This window comes from Vanessa tameamea, chromosome 5 (genome assembly GCF_037043105.1).
Source record: "Vanessa tameamea isolate UH-Manoa-2023 chromosome 5, ilVanTame1 primary haplotype, whole genome shotgun sequence".
Taxonomy (NCBI): Eukaryota; Metazoa; Arthropoda; class Insecta; order Lepidoptera; family Nymphalidae; genus Vanessa; species Vanessa tameamea.
In genome coordinates, this window is record NC_087313.1 from 4222802 (window position 1) to 4239378 (window position 16577).

Genomic DNA, 16577 nt, shown 5'->3' on the forward strand with positions numbered 1-16577 from the left:
TTTAAAAAAATACGATATTACGTTCAATGTAATACAACAAAACTAGTATAATTAATAGATGTTAAATTTAATATTTCAGAGATTATGAGAAATATTTTAGGTTTAGGTTAACCGAAAGTCATGAGGTGAATGCTTATTTTTAGAATACTGTCAATTAAACCTGTAATGTTTGCACTGAAGATAAAATTCAATACATTTGGCAAATTTGTCACATCATATCAAAATATAATTTAAACAAACGCCGGCATAACTTAGGTATTTAATTATTGAGAGCCGTGATGGTTCAGTCCTTACAAGACGTGAATCTTAACGCAAGTACAGACCCGGGGCAAGCACTACTGAATTAATTTGTCTAATTATAATTCACTTCGTGCTCGGCGGTGAAGGAAAATATCGTAAGGAAACCTGCAAGTGGCGTATCATAATCTACCAGCTGAAATAGGCACGCCTTCGCCCATCAGTGGACATTAACAGACTGTTACTTTTTATTTATTATTATCATTTAATATTTTGGTTTATTAAATAAAAATCATGAATTGTATTAATTATTATTGAAGAAATACAGTTTTTATAACATAGGCCAATAAAATTGTAGGACTCAATTTCGAAAGCTCTCATATACCTATTTATGTTATATGTACCTATACAAACAGAAAATACTTTAAGATATAAGGTGCTTGTGGTAGATGGCGATGGCTGCGGTCGGTGGTCGACGGCGGGGTGCGGTCGGTCGAAGCTTTTATCAAAATTAGCAGGCGCGCCCGCGCTGCGGCGCACCCCGCTCATAAAACACCACCGTCATCGCCGCATCGACGACTTGGGAGCCACACCTAGTTGTCGCGCCCTTATAACTCACCCTTCCGTCAGTTATTTCGAGAATAACATATTTTACAGGCTTGTTCCGGAAAACATCCGCACGTCTACTCAAATTGGCAAGAAGAACACAAAGCGCCCACGTCCGACAACATTTTTCACCCACTTTAAGTCCTAAATGGCTATCATAGGGATAAACACGGTCGGTAGAGATTTAAGCGGCTCTAACGAAACCGACGAAGTGGAATACAGTAAAAAGGCAACATTTTGAGGAACGCTGGATTTATGAGGATCAGTCGGTCACGTCTTATATTTCCGTCTATTATGCCATATACAACATCACAAGTCGTGAATTTTGCAGCGATATCTTAGAAACATTTACGTTAACAAATTATTTCAGAGGAGCGTTTGATTACATCCCTTAACAATATAAACTAGGAAGCCCGTATCCAGTGTTGTAAGAATAAAGCCGTAATCTTATTTCGAGATGATTGGAATAGTAATGGTTCTAAATCGATGACCGAAGTCAGTTTGTGACACAATAAGTTGGTCAAGCGGCCGAGGTTGGGCCACATACACTACTCACCTGCTCAACTCAGCTGTTTAAACTGTCATCTGTATGCAGGTTAGCTCTTGCAATATTTGTTTCTTTTACAGTTCTAGGATTGCATTCAAAAAAATTCACTATATACGGAAGCACCTATTGTAATAAATAAAGCATTTAATTGTTTAAGAAAAGCAAATTCATCTATTAGGAAAATATATAGACCAGAAATTTTATATAAATTTAAAGTAGAAGTAACGATATAAAAATGCACCACGGCTTAGCAGTGGTGCGTTTTGAAGGAGATACTTCCAACTACGCAGACGAGGACGAGGTGCATCAATGCTGTGTCGGAGATATAAGGGATGTCTCAAAATGTATTTCTAAACATACTCATTTTCTAACGTTGTTTTCCTTGCGGAGAGCGTGAGGTGAATCGTAAACACAAACTGAGTAACTATTTGAAAACTTGCGTTTATAAGTTGACCTCCCGTTAACTTTTAGTTGGGATTTAAGACATTATATTTAATGAGCAATTACGGTTCGATAACGATTACCGATTTACTGTAGCACTGATAATTAGTTTAACATTTCATCTTTTTATATAAAGTTTAAACTATGAAAATCAACAAATATATAATTTAATGCAAATTAAAACTGAAACAAATGACTATTTTTTCTTATGACAATTTTGACCACACCCTCTGCCTTTTTAAATTATTCGCGTAGTTGATATTGTAAATGTAAAACATCCATGTCAATAAATTAACCATAGTGATTTAAATCTTAACAATTTAAAGACATTCGTAATAAACCCAGCTCAGCAGAGGCCACAAAACATCTTAAATATTTACTAAAACATTGCTTCTGTTGTAGAAGGTATGGTAGTTAATTATATCAAGACTAGACTATAAATATTTTTCTTTTTTTCGAGTGAAGATGTTTCAATAGTAAGTTAGTATGTCGTACCTAAGATATTCACATAGAAATTGTGCAGGGCCAGACCGAAGAGAATAGCTCGAAGTGGTAATACTTTTATTCATTAATATATTATATAACTAAGTAACGGCAATGGCAATGTATGTATTCTTGCCCTGGAACCGGTCGCTACTCTTGCATGTCTATTATTGGTTTTAAATATTTAGCTTTTCAATAACAAATAAATAAGCGCGATGAAGTTTTTTGGCGATGAGACCGTGTATAACCGGTAAATCAGGATGTACGTTCGAATACCTTGAAATAACATAGTGATCGTAACAGTATCATCATTATTAATAAATAAATAATTCGTTGATAAATATTGAATAGCATCTCCTCTCGACTCGAGTTACTTTATATGCTGATTTTTTTAAAACTTTAATTTAGCAGTATATTCGAAATAAATAATATAGTTAAATTAGTATTTTCTTAAAACATATATGTAGCAGTCCTTCTCTGTCGTCGCTCTACTTTTATGCAAGCACGCGATTTTAAGGAACATTTTAAGAATTGTTAGTTATTTTTAGATTAAATGTGGCCTAAAGTGAATATAAAAACCCGGTGAAATCGATATAGTAGGTGCTGCAATATGCCTACTAGTTTACAGGCCGTGCGATGGGGCATGACTGCAAGGAAACGGAAGCTACATCCTTATCTAGCTATTTCAACCACCAGCTCTATCTATAGATAGAGCTGAGTATACTCAGTTTAGAGAAATTCTAGCATTTCGATATCAGCCTTCCAATTCTCGCGTATATATTTTTATTTAAAATAAGCTTAAACAGTAACTCCGCATGAAAAGAAGGAAACGAAACATTAAGGATGCGAAGGTGGTGAAAATATGAATATATTACACAGCAATACGAGCAAAGTAATCACACGCACGCAAGAAAACGTTACTACGCCGTACCAACAGTATAAAATTATTATTTGTAAAACCAATAATTCACCTACGTACACTTTAATTTCGACTCACTTCCAGAGCAATAAATTTTAAGACAAAGTATAGTATTTAAGCATTTTTTCTTAGAAAATATTTGAATATCATATAAACATAATTTTTTTTTTTTTTTATTTGGATAGAAATAGTATTCACATTGGTCATCATGATCATGGTTGACCCATAACTAAGTACGAATGTGGTATGGTAGTCCAGTCAGTGTGGAAGTCGAACAAGTGCAGTTATGTTATGGTAGGTGCATGACTACACATTATTACTTCTACCAAAACCGAATATTAGATAAATAAAAATTGTTATAACCTTAAACATAATTTAAGATCTTTGTTTTCAATTTATAAGAAAAAACCATAAATGTACTCTACACAATTAAAACAATTTAAATTAAGCTGTACTTTTTTTAAGGTATTTAAACTGTGGTCTGTTAAAACAACTCATCTTTATTTGACCGCTTCTAGATCACAGTACGTCGTCCTCTAACGGTATTATGATCTCAATTTACTGTATTTCTAGAATGGACGCCAAAGGAAATAACATGTAAAGATAACATCAAGGTATGTTTTTGTGACTAATTTAAAATGCAATCAAATAACGACGTTTAAGGAGAACGCCTACAAGCGTATGCAGAATGGAGACAGTGAGATGGTCGAGGTGAACGTACGCACTAAGTGTGCCACGCGCCGGAGAAATACTTCGGAATGGATACCGTTAGTGGAACGCGGTCAGGCCGGCAGCGGTACCGGTGTTCGTGTCTGCAACATCGCCACTTAATCGCTTTCGATTTAGAATTCATAGTCAATAGTCAAAAACTAAACACCACGTAACCTTAGCCAGCGATCAACAAATCCGGTTGCTCACCAATTCCGAGCAACATTGAAGCCCTGTTAAGATACCTGTAATGATACGTCAACAACTTGTTCTGGTGTAGTAATCGGAGCGTTTCTAATATCCACGCTTTGACTCGGTTTCACCGCACGCTTCTTGCCTTCATTCTTATTTATTCGTTTTGCGAAATCGTTTGAAATTTGATACCGTTCGAGCGAGTTATTGAAACTCAGAGTTCTCACGAAACTTCACACGACTTCTTTGCAGCCTGTGAGTTACCTATTGAATTCCTCTTATTGTTATATACACCTAGTGGATTAAAGTCGAAGATATCGCTTTACTTGAAAAAGAATAATTTTTAAGTTCAGGTCCAAATAATATCTAAGTATACACTTAATGATAAATATATATATTTATCATTAAGTGTATACTTAGAAAGAACCGCTTCATGGTAATGAGGGTGTAAAAGCGGACAAATGAATATTTTTCATAATAATTGCGCTTGGTGCAGCAGGTAAAGCGTTAAGCGCGAGGCGTTCGGCGTGCGGCGTGTGGCGGGCGCAACAATTTGCATCACAAATATGGGTGGAGGCCGCGATGCGCCCCGATGCCCTACGGCCGCGGCGAGCGCGGCTTCCACCCGTATCAGACAATGTCACAATCAACGTCGCGTGGACGCTTTTTGACCGTTATGTGATTGCCGATTGTGGTTCACCATAATCGTCACTAAGATTTATTCCCATTTACTCTTTCTCATTTAAAAGTCATTTTAACCATTTTTAGAATAAACATGTGATTTTTTGTGAATTTTTGTCAATTGTTGCCAATTGGCATATTATTTAATATAATATTAACTATAGGTCTACCTCAAAGCTCCTACCTCAGTAGTAATGTCGACAACGTCATATCAGAAACACAATATATTGCATAAAACCTATCGTCTAAAATGGTCGTTTGTTCTCGAACTGAAAAGGTAAAATGCAAGTAAAAGCAGCCGAGTTGAGAAGCGATGAATTAATAACGAACTTCTCCCGCGACGCGTGATGACGGCCAACAAGAGTAGCGCATTAGACGCCAACACTGAAATTCACCAAAATCTCTTCCTAATTATCGCTTTATATTTTCGCGAATTTTTTATTTAAAAATAGAATAATAAGGTAACTTATTACTTAAACTTGACGATGAATAAACGATGAAAATTTTGTTACGAGTTTATTAAAATCAATGGAAATGTTTAAATTTCAAATTCTTATTCTTTTTCTCCACGCTTAAGTTATTTAATTCAAAGACTGGACAAATGAAATACAAATGAAGGCTGTTTGTTAAATTCCAAGTCAGAGGTTTCGCTGTGAAATATGACGACTGTCTGTGGTAAACGATGCAATCACTGACGGATTTGTAAAGATTTTCTTTGCTCGTCATTCTACCATTTATCCGATAAGCAGAGACTTCATTAGAAAATATATTTTATTGGGGTTTCCGATTAAAAATTATGCATAAGCAATCATTGATTAATTAAAACCATTCGGTTGATTATGACAATTAAAATGAACGTTTATATATTTATATTGTAGGCGTATGAAATTCGCGGAGCATACTCTAGTAATATATAAATGAAAAGGTAAGAAAGGGGTTACAATATACGTTCAATATTGAAATAAATCTCTGGTGGAATGACTCGCTTGGAAATTACCCGGTGGCGTAAGGTCGCCGGAATGGGTGGAAAAGCGGTTCTTAATTAAATCAAGTGACACGTCTCGTACGTAGCTTCAATCACACGACCTCAATAAACCCCTGCGCCCAACGGATCTGCTCCTTTCACGCCCTCCAAGACAGTTGAAGCTATAAAAACCTTACAAGACGAACATATTGCAATGTTGACATAAGTAAATTTGTAATGACGTTTATATCTGATTAACGATATAAAATAAATTAAATACAGTTGAATGCACTTTGATTATGTATGGTTTATTATGCAAAGTTGAAAGCGATTGTAAACAATATCATGTTAGTATTATGCAACACGATCTAGACATTTTTGTTATTATAATATAAATAGTTCATTTTGTTTTATTAGTTTCATATTCGACGGATGTATATTTATTTCAGAAATTAAATTTAAGCCATATAAAATTAAGTACATACAAAATATGTTTGTACCTTATAATGCATGTCTTGTAGGTTAGCGGTATAAAAAAGTAAATTTTTAGTGAAGTATAAATCGTTAAGAACAAAAGACGTAACTCTAACGTAGGTACAAATATACGTTCAGCATGTATTTTATGAAAGTTCTCCTTAATAAGCTACGTCTATGCGAAGCCACGCCTCGCCTACCGAGTCACATTTCACGACTAATTTCACTAAAGGAACACGGTTCTGCAAACAGGATTTTAAGAAAGTAAATCACATCAAATGAAATTTCATAGAGAGCTAGTTGTTTATTATTCGGTACCAGACCGCAATTGAAAAGTTTTAATAACGGACGGAAAAATTATTTGGCATTTATATCTGAAGTAAAGATTGGATTCGTAAAGCGGGTAACAATAACAAGCAAGTAGTAGACGCTGCAACCCTGCAGGGCGAGTCGACAATAACTTGTGCAGTGGCTGCGCGCCGATCGCACTCATTATTTCCATAACGAGCTCACGACGACCGCCGCTCGTCGTGCGCTCCTGCACTCCCGGGTTCCCGGTAACAGCAATTAATTAACTGACTAAACGGTATGGTGTTTTACATTGTGATGTTTACGCAACTCTCCAGCGATAATGTCGCCTGCTATTGGACGGTGCAACCTTCGCTTCGCATTAATTAATAAAATATTATTAGCTCGACCCACCCGTACTAAAAAATTAAAACACTCATTATTGAGCTCGTTATAAAGTTTAGTGCATACAAATTGCTTATTTGCATAAGGAACAGCTGAGTGCCGTCAGTTGTACAATGTAAGTTTATCACAGCGTAGGTATGTGAATCACGTCCATTAGTGATAATTAAAAATAAATACACAAATTGTGGAGAATTTCCATATCACTAGTGGAAATGGATATTTACAAAGAGTAATAACGAGGGCGCAATAAAAGGAAAGCGACACGAATTTATTGTTCTTAGGGCTCGTGAATCAATCTGCTCGTAACCATCAAGGCCGCTACTTGAATGTGGTCGTTACGCCTACTCTTGTAATTAATATTTTAAACTCCCATTTACCCATACGAGTAGTTTCTCATATAGTCGATTGGTGCTTTGGAGTCCCTTCAAGTGATCTTTCTCATCTTCATGTCGTAACAGCTGGCAGTCGCCGTTACTTAAATTAGTTAACAATGACACATATTGCTGGCAAACAAACGCAGAGGATTCCTAAATAGCCCGCACGCTATTCTTATACTGTCGCCGTCACACCGGTGAGCGTGCGCCTACTGATTCATGCACCTCAAGGTGGTGTGAGATGGGAATGAGCACACCTCTCGAATTGGACAATTCCTTAGCTTGTGTTTAATATTTGTCACGTACAAATACATTCGTAATTAAAGCGCATTAATTGCTAATTTTAGAACGTACGGCAACGTACATGAAAAAGAGATAAATAGAATGATAGGATTTATAATGAAGGCTCACGTTGATTCTGAAGGCGTGCACGCGCAACGAGAGCTGTTGCGTGTTGCGTAACAACGAACCGCTTAGTCAGGACGTTGATCTCGCGCTTGAACTTGAGCCTTGCAATATTTTTTTGTAGTGTCAGTAACTTAAAAGTAAAACAAACGCAACTTTTACGGTATCGAATTTTTCGTAATTAAAATTTTCCCTTAGTTCTTTCAGCGTGATGTGGGTGAGTACTATAAATATTTAAAATCTCGGCTGAGAGCAACCGTGACACGAGTATTATCTACAGGAAAATAATTTTCCAGCACGTCAGTGTACCAAACGCTGCCCGGAAATTGTAGGAAATTGCAAGAGAAAATGAATCCGCCGGTTTGAGAGGTCCGGCTGGAACGAGCGAAAGCTTACTTAGTAGGAAAAGCATTTAGACATTAAAGCAAATCTTGAATTCGTAAACATTGAATTTAACATATATTTAGAGAAAATAAAAATACTTATAATCATTTGATTTGCGGAGAAATATACACCCTATAAGATGTTGCATATGAAGTTATTCTTTATGCATGGAGATTTAAGGAAAGCGCGAACTCAAATAAACCAAAAAAAGAACAGAAAAAATAAAAGTGCTCTCCATCAATCACACGAACAGAGCCCGCGCTTCCGGACGCGGCTTGGCCGAGCGAAACATTTCTTTGAATAATGAATATACAGGTGGTGGGTAGGTATCGTACCCTGTAACTGGACGTGATATATGCCGTCGTCGGCCGCATGCATAATTTCACTTATTTTATGTGGTTAATTGTCGAAAATGACCGCAAGTGAAATATATTACAACGTTCCGACGCCAACGCCGCTACATGTCGGCTAATGTATTCTACGGCCGGAACGCTCCGCCTTCACCTTCGCTTTACCTAGCTCTTTGTGGTGCTGAACCGTAGTATGGTAACGATATGCTTGTCCCGCAATATGCATAATATGTAAAAGTTGACACACGCTTCGTACAAATAATTCTGACTATGATAAACTTTCACATGTCATATTTTTTTTCGTAAGTTTGTAAAATACTTCAAGTAGATTTTATAAAGTACAAAACAGTCAGTGTTAGTACCGTTTACAGCCCGTTGAGAAATAATAAGTTCCGTTAATTTATAATATAAAAAAAACATTAAAATTTTTAGTTAAGAAAATGCTCGTAACAATTAATAATAATTTAACATCAATGATAAGACGTAAGGGTTCTTGTAATAATTATAGAGTACAAAGAGTAGACGAACTTTTATATTTTCCCATAAATTCAGGTAAACAATATGCAAGAAAATTTATAAATTCTTGGGTACAGCCGTGGATGTTGCTGAAGTGCAGTGCGCACGGCGCACAATCGGTGCAAGTCGCGTTTACAATGCCGCTGCATTACAATTTTTCAAAGCAGACACAGGCGACAGGGCATAACAAAAGAGCTAGAAAGGCGCAAATAAACGAGCGCTGCGGCAAGCGAGCGGGTGAGTGTGTACGGGCTACGGCCCCCTCGTCCTAATATCTAATGTTTAAAACTGCGTCTAGCATTCCTTACGAGATTTCATTATTTTAGCTTACAAAGAATTTAAACTTATTCTTAAGCCGCCTTAACAACAATCAATTAGTATAATATTCCGATTTTACATATATTTCTATTGAAAAGCCAAGATAAATCAAAATGAATAAGTTTTTAAACACAAAGGGCGAACTCAATTTGAGTAATGTAACTTTTGGTTGGTAAACGAACTCTCGAAAAGCTCGGCAAAGCAGTTTGGAAAGAGTATCTCTACATTTAGCGCGTTTTCAGGTCGTAGCAATGAATACGGTAGATCGGGTGGCACGATAAGGCGGCGGCCGCGACGCGTGCGGCTGGACAACGCGTAAAGGCGGCACGAGCTACAATCGCTTACGTATAGTTAGCGTCGCCTCAAGATACATGGCCAAATTTATTAATCACCCTAGTTTTATAGACTAACTATTTAAAAACATAATTGTAATTTCCTAATAGTATTAGTCGGTGCTGCTTTAATAAAAATATGTGTACAAAGTATATTATACACGCTTTAAATAGACGTTTGGTGTCCGATCCTCACTTGATATCAAGAACGACTTGTTAAATCTCAATTGGTAACAAATATGTCTAGTATTTATAATTGTCAATGCTTTTTTATGATTTTCATAAGATTCATATAGGTCGTATGTCCATTTATTTTGACATGTAAGAAATTTAGAACATTTTGCATGTAGTTGTTGAAATGATGCAACAGCTATTGTGTTGTACTGAGAATACAAACAACGATATTGTAAATAATTATTTTGATGACTTTTGTGATCACTAAATTGATGAATTGAATATCATTACGATCTCAACTCTGTACAAAACTAATGCCTATTCGATCATTTCCATAATATTTTTATATTTCCAACAAACCAAAAGATAGAATACTAACTATAACTAATTATATATATAAATTTTATAATATATTTTGAGAAGCGCGACAAGCCACGTGACTAATTGTTGAATCTTAAAAAGTAACACCACAAATCTAGTAAAATTCAGAAGTACTTATGTGTTTATCAATTTGCAATAATTTCTTAATAATATAATTGCTTTTATACATCGAATCCTATTTGGTTTTTAATTTGATTCTAGGTTCCTGGGTATATTTCAGTAATACCTATAATACTTTGTAGTCATAACAATTTAAGTTTTTAATACTAAGCTATTATAACATATAACAAAAAGAGTGAAACTAAACTATCAAGGGAAAACTCATTTAAAACTTTTATAAGCGCTTACTTTCTTGACAAGTCTGTTTGACAATAACTTACAATTTGTAATTTGAGATCCTTTCCGGCTGCCGAGGCGGCAGTCACCGAAGTGGTCACCGGGGACAACCACTGGTGCAAGTTAATGTAACGTTTTGGTAAAAGTTTTAGGGAAACATCCGCTTGTGCATAGGCACGCTCGAGACATGCAGCGGCCGCTCCGTCGAGGGCCAGTGCCGGCTCGAGCAACGCGCCGCCACCCTCGAGCACCACCATTATCGCTAAACTAACGTTTCACTGAAGGGTTACAGACAACACCTCACGTAATGTCACTTCACTGCGTTCGAGCGCGAGTTAGAGCTACATGTCTGTCGCGCAGTACGTGGCACTCGAGCGGCGAGAGTCGCGGAACTGCCGCGGCGCTCACCTGCCGCGGTCGCCGCGACCCGCGCCCCGCCTGCGCCGCCCACCGTCTCGTCAACAAACACCGTCGCTGCAGCGGTCGCTCTGCATCCACTGACAACACCACTTTTATTCCAATTGTACATATCGTATACGGCATTTCACCACTTACCAGAAATGAAACATTTTGCAAAATAATCGAAATAAATGTTTGCATGATAATAAATATCATAAGTTCCGATTACTTAATTACAGTAATGTAAAATGATACAAAGCTTTGAATTGCTAATATTCATATGTATGTTACTTTACGTATTATAAATATTAGATTCGAAAGTTTTAATTTGCGGTATCGAATAAAACTTCGGGTTAAAAAAAAAGAGAAGATTTAGAAATGGTTTACCGTAAACGTGATGATTGACAATTCAAATAACCCAATATTTCGACAAACAAAATCGTAATTAGGTCTAACAATTGAAATAAAACGAGGCGATCGCTTTTGCCACGTGACTGATTCTGAAGTAAATCAACCTCTTTGAATAAATCAAACATTTCGTCTCAATAAACAAACTTCTAAACAATTAACAAACTGTATAATAATTCATGACTCTGTCGAAACATTGTGCATTAAATTTTCAGTAACCGATCACTTTCAAATACAGTTACAATTACATCCGTAAAGTTTTGTCCCCGACTATAAACATCAGTTACTACGAAAACAAATTTAAGTCTGATAAAAATGAACAAAAAAACATCGTGCATCGATAGTGATTCGAACTCCAATCCAATTTATAAGAATGTCCTCTGGAGAGATATACCGAAACGATGTAAAAGTTTAAGATTTCTTTTTCGCAACATTAGTAATATTTTCTTAGTGTGTGCAATACAATGTGCGTAATTATAATATATTTTAATGATTTGTATTAAAAACATAGATAAATCAAAAGCGAAAATTTAATCAACAATTAACAGTTTACTTATTATATGCTAAAAGATTTAGCAAAAGAAATTATTTTTCTATAGAGTAGTATTAATAGACGAAAGACAATAAGCCACCCAGCCAGCTTGTAGTGAGCAACCTAATGGATCGCAGCACGCGAGCTGCTTCCCGCGCCCCAACCTCCTATAACGGGTACGATTTGCATATGATACATACACATTTTAATAAAATAACCGTCTCATGACTTGTATACAAGTATCAAATAATCTCAAGAATAAATAAACAGATAACAAAATTCATGTGAGTATAATTTAAATAATTTTAGGTAGCGGGCCTATCTATATATAGTCGGCTTGTCTCTCGGGAAACATAATTAACTTTTTCTCACGTGTATGTCAGGTAGAGCACTATATATGGCCTGCATTTGACTTTTTCACTTTATATTGTTTAATATTAATAAAAATCGCCGTATGCACTATTAAGCTAGAGACTATCTAATCAAATACGCGTATACAATATAATAGTGAGATAGGTCACAGCATTATGTTTCGGATTAATTATTCACGTGCCGCGGCTGCGTCCGCCACATCATTCGCTTGCTACCAAATTAAAAGTAAATAACGAAATGAAAACAAGAGCGCCCGCGCCGCCAGGGACTCGCAAACCTTTTACCGCTTTCGAGCAAACAACTACAGCTAAACACACTATCATTTTATCGGTTATCTATTTGCGAATGCAGTAAAAAGCCGCTGAAATCGCATTCTGTATACAACAAGAAGTAAAAATTAAACAAAATATTTCTGTTGCTTGCATTTTAATAAAGTTTTCTACAATATAGTTATAACATTGATCAAAATATTGAATAACCCTCGGAATTGTTCAAGTCTATACCGTTGTTATTACAAATAAACAACGCACAACAGCAAGACCTACAAGCGCTACTCCGGGCGCGGAGCAATTTCGAAGAACAATGAACTTGGATGAATGGTGGTGCAAAGTAAAAAGTCTATTTGCATCATATGCACATTTGCTGCTTTAATGATAAAAAAGAAACAGTTTTGTGCATAACCAGTTGAATATAAAAAAAACTGTATTCTTCCCGGCTTTCCGTCTACAATATAGCATGACTCCGAATACATGTATAGTTCGAAATCCATTGTGGCATCATTAGTGACAACATCAGGTAAAGTTTGCGTAAGGTAAGACAGTAACGAGCGGCCGCAGTCATCATGGGGTGCGAGAGTAGCCCCTCACGACGAAATTGTCACAAAGCAAACTATGTCAGGGGCTGTATCATTATTTCGCCGTCAATGTATACGAGATGTCTATGTACACTATTGAAAATGACAATTTTATTTATAAAATAACTTACCTAACATAAATCAGCAATCACTCAGTGTGAAATATGACTTCCTAATATATTATTATTTTATAATATATCAAATATAGTTATATATACAAGTGATGTAGATAGAACTAACGAATAATTTAAGATATTATTAATCTTGATCATATGTGAAGAGACTCTCAAATATTTGATTTACGAGTTAAAATAATTTAAAACCAAGTAAAACTGCCGAATTAAAATGCTCCTTGATCATTTATTTATCTTTTTTAAATTTTTTTTTTTTTAGTTTTTAGTTGAAATTATTTATTTAATAGCGTTATACTCATACTTTAATAAGTTACTCATACTACTATATTTATTGCTAAAATCAATATCGATAAAGTATCTTTTTGTTTAAATCATTTTTTTGATATCTTTCAATAATCATAAACTACTACGATTTGACAATGTTAAAAATTGAATGATTATGCCTAAATGTTTTTTCTTTATAACAAAGCGTTTTTTATTTCAAGTATGTATGTATGTATGTAATGATATTTTATTTACCTAAATTTGGGCTATTACTTTAGTAATACTAACAAAAAAATATTATAAGTGTAAATGGAAATGAAAAAAAATAAATTAATGGACGTAGTAAGTATAACGAAGTGCTTGAGGAAGTATTCGTTCATAATCAGAAAACTGCAATCAGAGTTTCAACGCAAGTTGAATGGCCGAGGAAGCATCAGAGCGTAGCGCGTACGCCTGTCTTCACACTGCTAAGTTCGTCATTTACAATTACATAAAAATGTAATAAAATAACACTGCACAAATCACCAGCTTCTTCTCATCAAAATATTTTTTTTCTTAGAATTCTAATGTTGAGCTTATAAACTTACATATACAATGAGTTGAGTAACTCGTGTAAATACTCCTCTAATGGATCCCCCTTAATAAACAAAGGTTTAATACATAATGGGACTTGATGAAGGGCAACTTAACAGATTTATGTGACAAAGCGTTTTATGCACAATAAAACCACCAAATTTAAAGAACAATTACGCAAGTCAAAGCAGGTATCATAGAAAAGCGCGGCGAGATGTAACAAATCGTTGGCGCAACAAAGGAGGCTTTCTCGCGGCCATTACGCGAAATGCACAGGAGAAACAGGCGTCGGTGTCGAGGGTGGCGCGATTAGCGTATGCGGAGCGCTGTAGTAGGCGGCCGCCTCGCACCCGTCTCACCCTAGGGAATTGCCCAATTTACGATTGCCGCAAAGAATATCTTCGACGTGGCGTTTTTGTGACCCACTGGTGACCACAAAATAGGATTCCGTTATTTCTATTAGACCTTTTCTTACCGTTAATAGATAAGACAAATAACTGTACAGGACGCAATTGAATATATAAAATTATTTTTTCGAAGGTGAATGTGAAGTGGAAGACTCGGTGGCGAGAGAACCGTAATAAGGGCCACCATAAAACGTTACATTAGGTAACGGCGGCTTCTGGGGCGGCTATAAATATCTCCGTTCGGAAGTACGGCCAGTGGTCCCGCGGGAGAACGACACATCGCTGCCAGTCGGCGTCCGAGAACGTGTTGCGCGAATAAAAACATCTCTCACCTCGCGTGCTCACTGTTCCACCTCCTCGCACATATGTACCTCCACCAATCAATATTACTTAGCAATAACACTGTGCCCTCACATTAAAGACGTTATCTTAAATTTATGTGCTGCGCCACTCTTTTTAAGTTTTATTGCAGCTCATACGGCATACATTGACATTACATACGATACGTTGCGATACGTTTATTAAATATAAACGTATCGCAACGTGAAAGTTTGTCAATCTATATACAAGTAAAATATCATACGTTTGTTTCTTTAAATAATTGAATCCATCAATGTAGCATGTTCGAACGTTAAAAATCGTTTTGGAAAATTAAAGAAATAACAGTACAGTGGTAAAGTAGCTTTCGCAAGAGAAATGCTCGAGTTTCACTCGCCGGCCGATAGTGAAACTAAACTTCAAACTGTAACTATGAATCATAACTTGTGATTTTATTTTATATTTAAAACCACTTAAAAATTGTAAATGTGGATGCTGTAGATGATGTAACCTTTATGATACGTTTTTTATTAGTGACAAGACATTTAAAGATGGAGGCAGGAAAAAGGTGTATACGACATGTCTACACTCTCCTACGTAACTGCTATTATGGCCTTTAATTTTACTTCTAAAGTTCTCATAAGAACTTCACCGATATTCAAGGTGCCATATTTTTACGAATCCATAACGAATACCATAGAATATTTTAGATTTCGACAACTGACGTCGTGCACTTTCAAGGTGATCGTTAATTATTTAGCTTTACTCCAATTGCCATCGGAGAATACTATACTGTCACGTTTATATGATTATGTCACCAACATTTTGTACAACCAATATTCAATCGTGCTTATAACTTGTTCGTGATTAAACTGCCGTATGGTATGATATGAAACAATTTTAGAACCGTTGAAAGGAAAGTAAAATATAAGATGAGGACTGAGACGACAAATACATACTTAAGGAGTAACTGAAAAATAATAAATTTATATTAAAACAATATATAAAATTATTTATCCGTGGCTACGTATTGTGGCAAATAAGATTAAAATATAAAATCACATCCTAGCCCCGGGTGTATTTCTTTTCGGGAATTATGGTAACCTCTGTAATGTAAATATTAAGTGAGCAATTTTAACAGTTGAGTCTACATGGCTCGCAAGTTGAATAAGTCAAAATCATCAAATCACCTCGGTAAACGAAGAGAAAACAAACAATAAGGGACCCTCAAATTGCTTGCGTTATTAGACATACCTTAAAACTTTAGAGCGGGCTTCGTTTGCAGAGGTAAGCTTGAGGTTAGGCTAGTTTGTTTTTACACCAATGTCAACAGTGAGGGGACGAATATCTTGTGTGCGACAAGAATAATGTAAAATGTTATTTATGGTTGTAACTGACTCGCGAATAGAACGCTTACCTATTTATACATAGGTGAGACATTAATATTCGTTATTTAATGTTAAAGGGAAGCGTATGGAATCGAGTAATATGAAGGGATATATACATCGGAATACGGTCCCCAGCGGTGCAATACGCGCTGCTGCACGTCCATCAAACGTCACTATCAATTACCAACGAACGCCGCCCGCGTCCACCGTTATGCCCGCCGATAAGGTTATTAAACTGTCGATCTCTCCTCATATTTGTGCCATTATAACATCTCTGTTACGGTTTACTTTAAAACGAGGGAAAATCGCAAGAAATGGTTATATAATAAGTTTGTAATTGTCGTAAGGCTTCAGTTTAAATAGAAAAATAATTAAGTTTATTCTTGTTTTCATAACGTCAGACGGACTAACTCG

At 36.0% G+C, this 16577-nt stretch overlaps 1 protein-coding gene across 3 annotated transcripts in view; it reads right to left on the reverse strand.

Annotated features, from left to right (window-relative positions):
- The window catches only part of LOC113392747 (maternal protein pumilio), a 71324-nt gene that overhangs the window by 15330 nt on the left and 39417 nt on the right, over nt 1-16577 (reverse strand). The window lies entirely within an intron of this gene.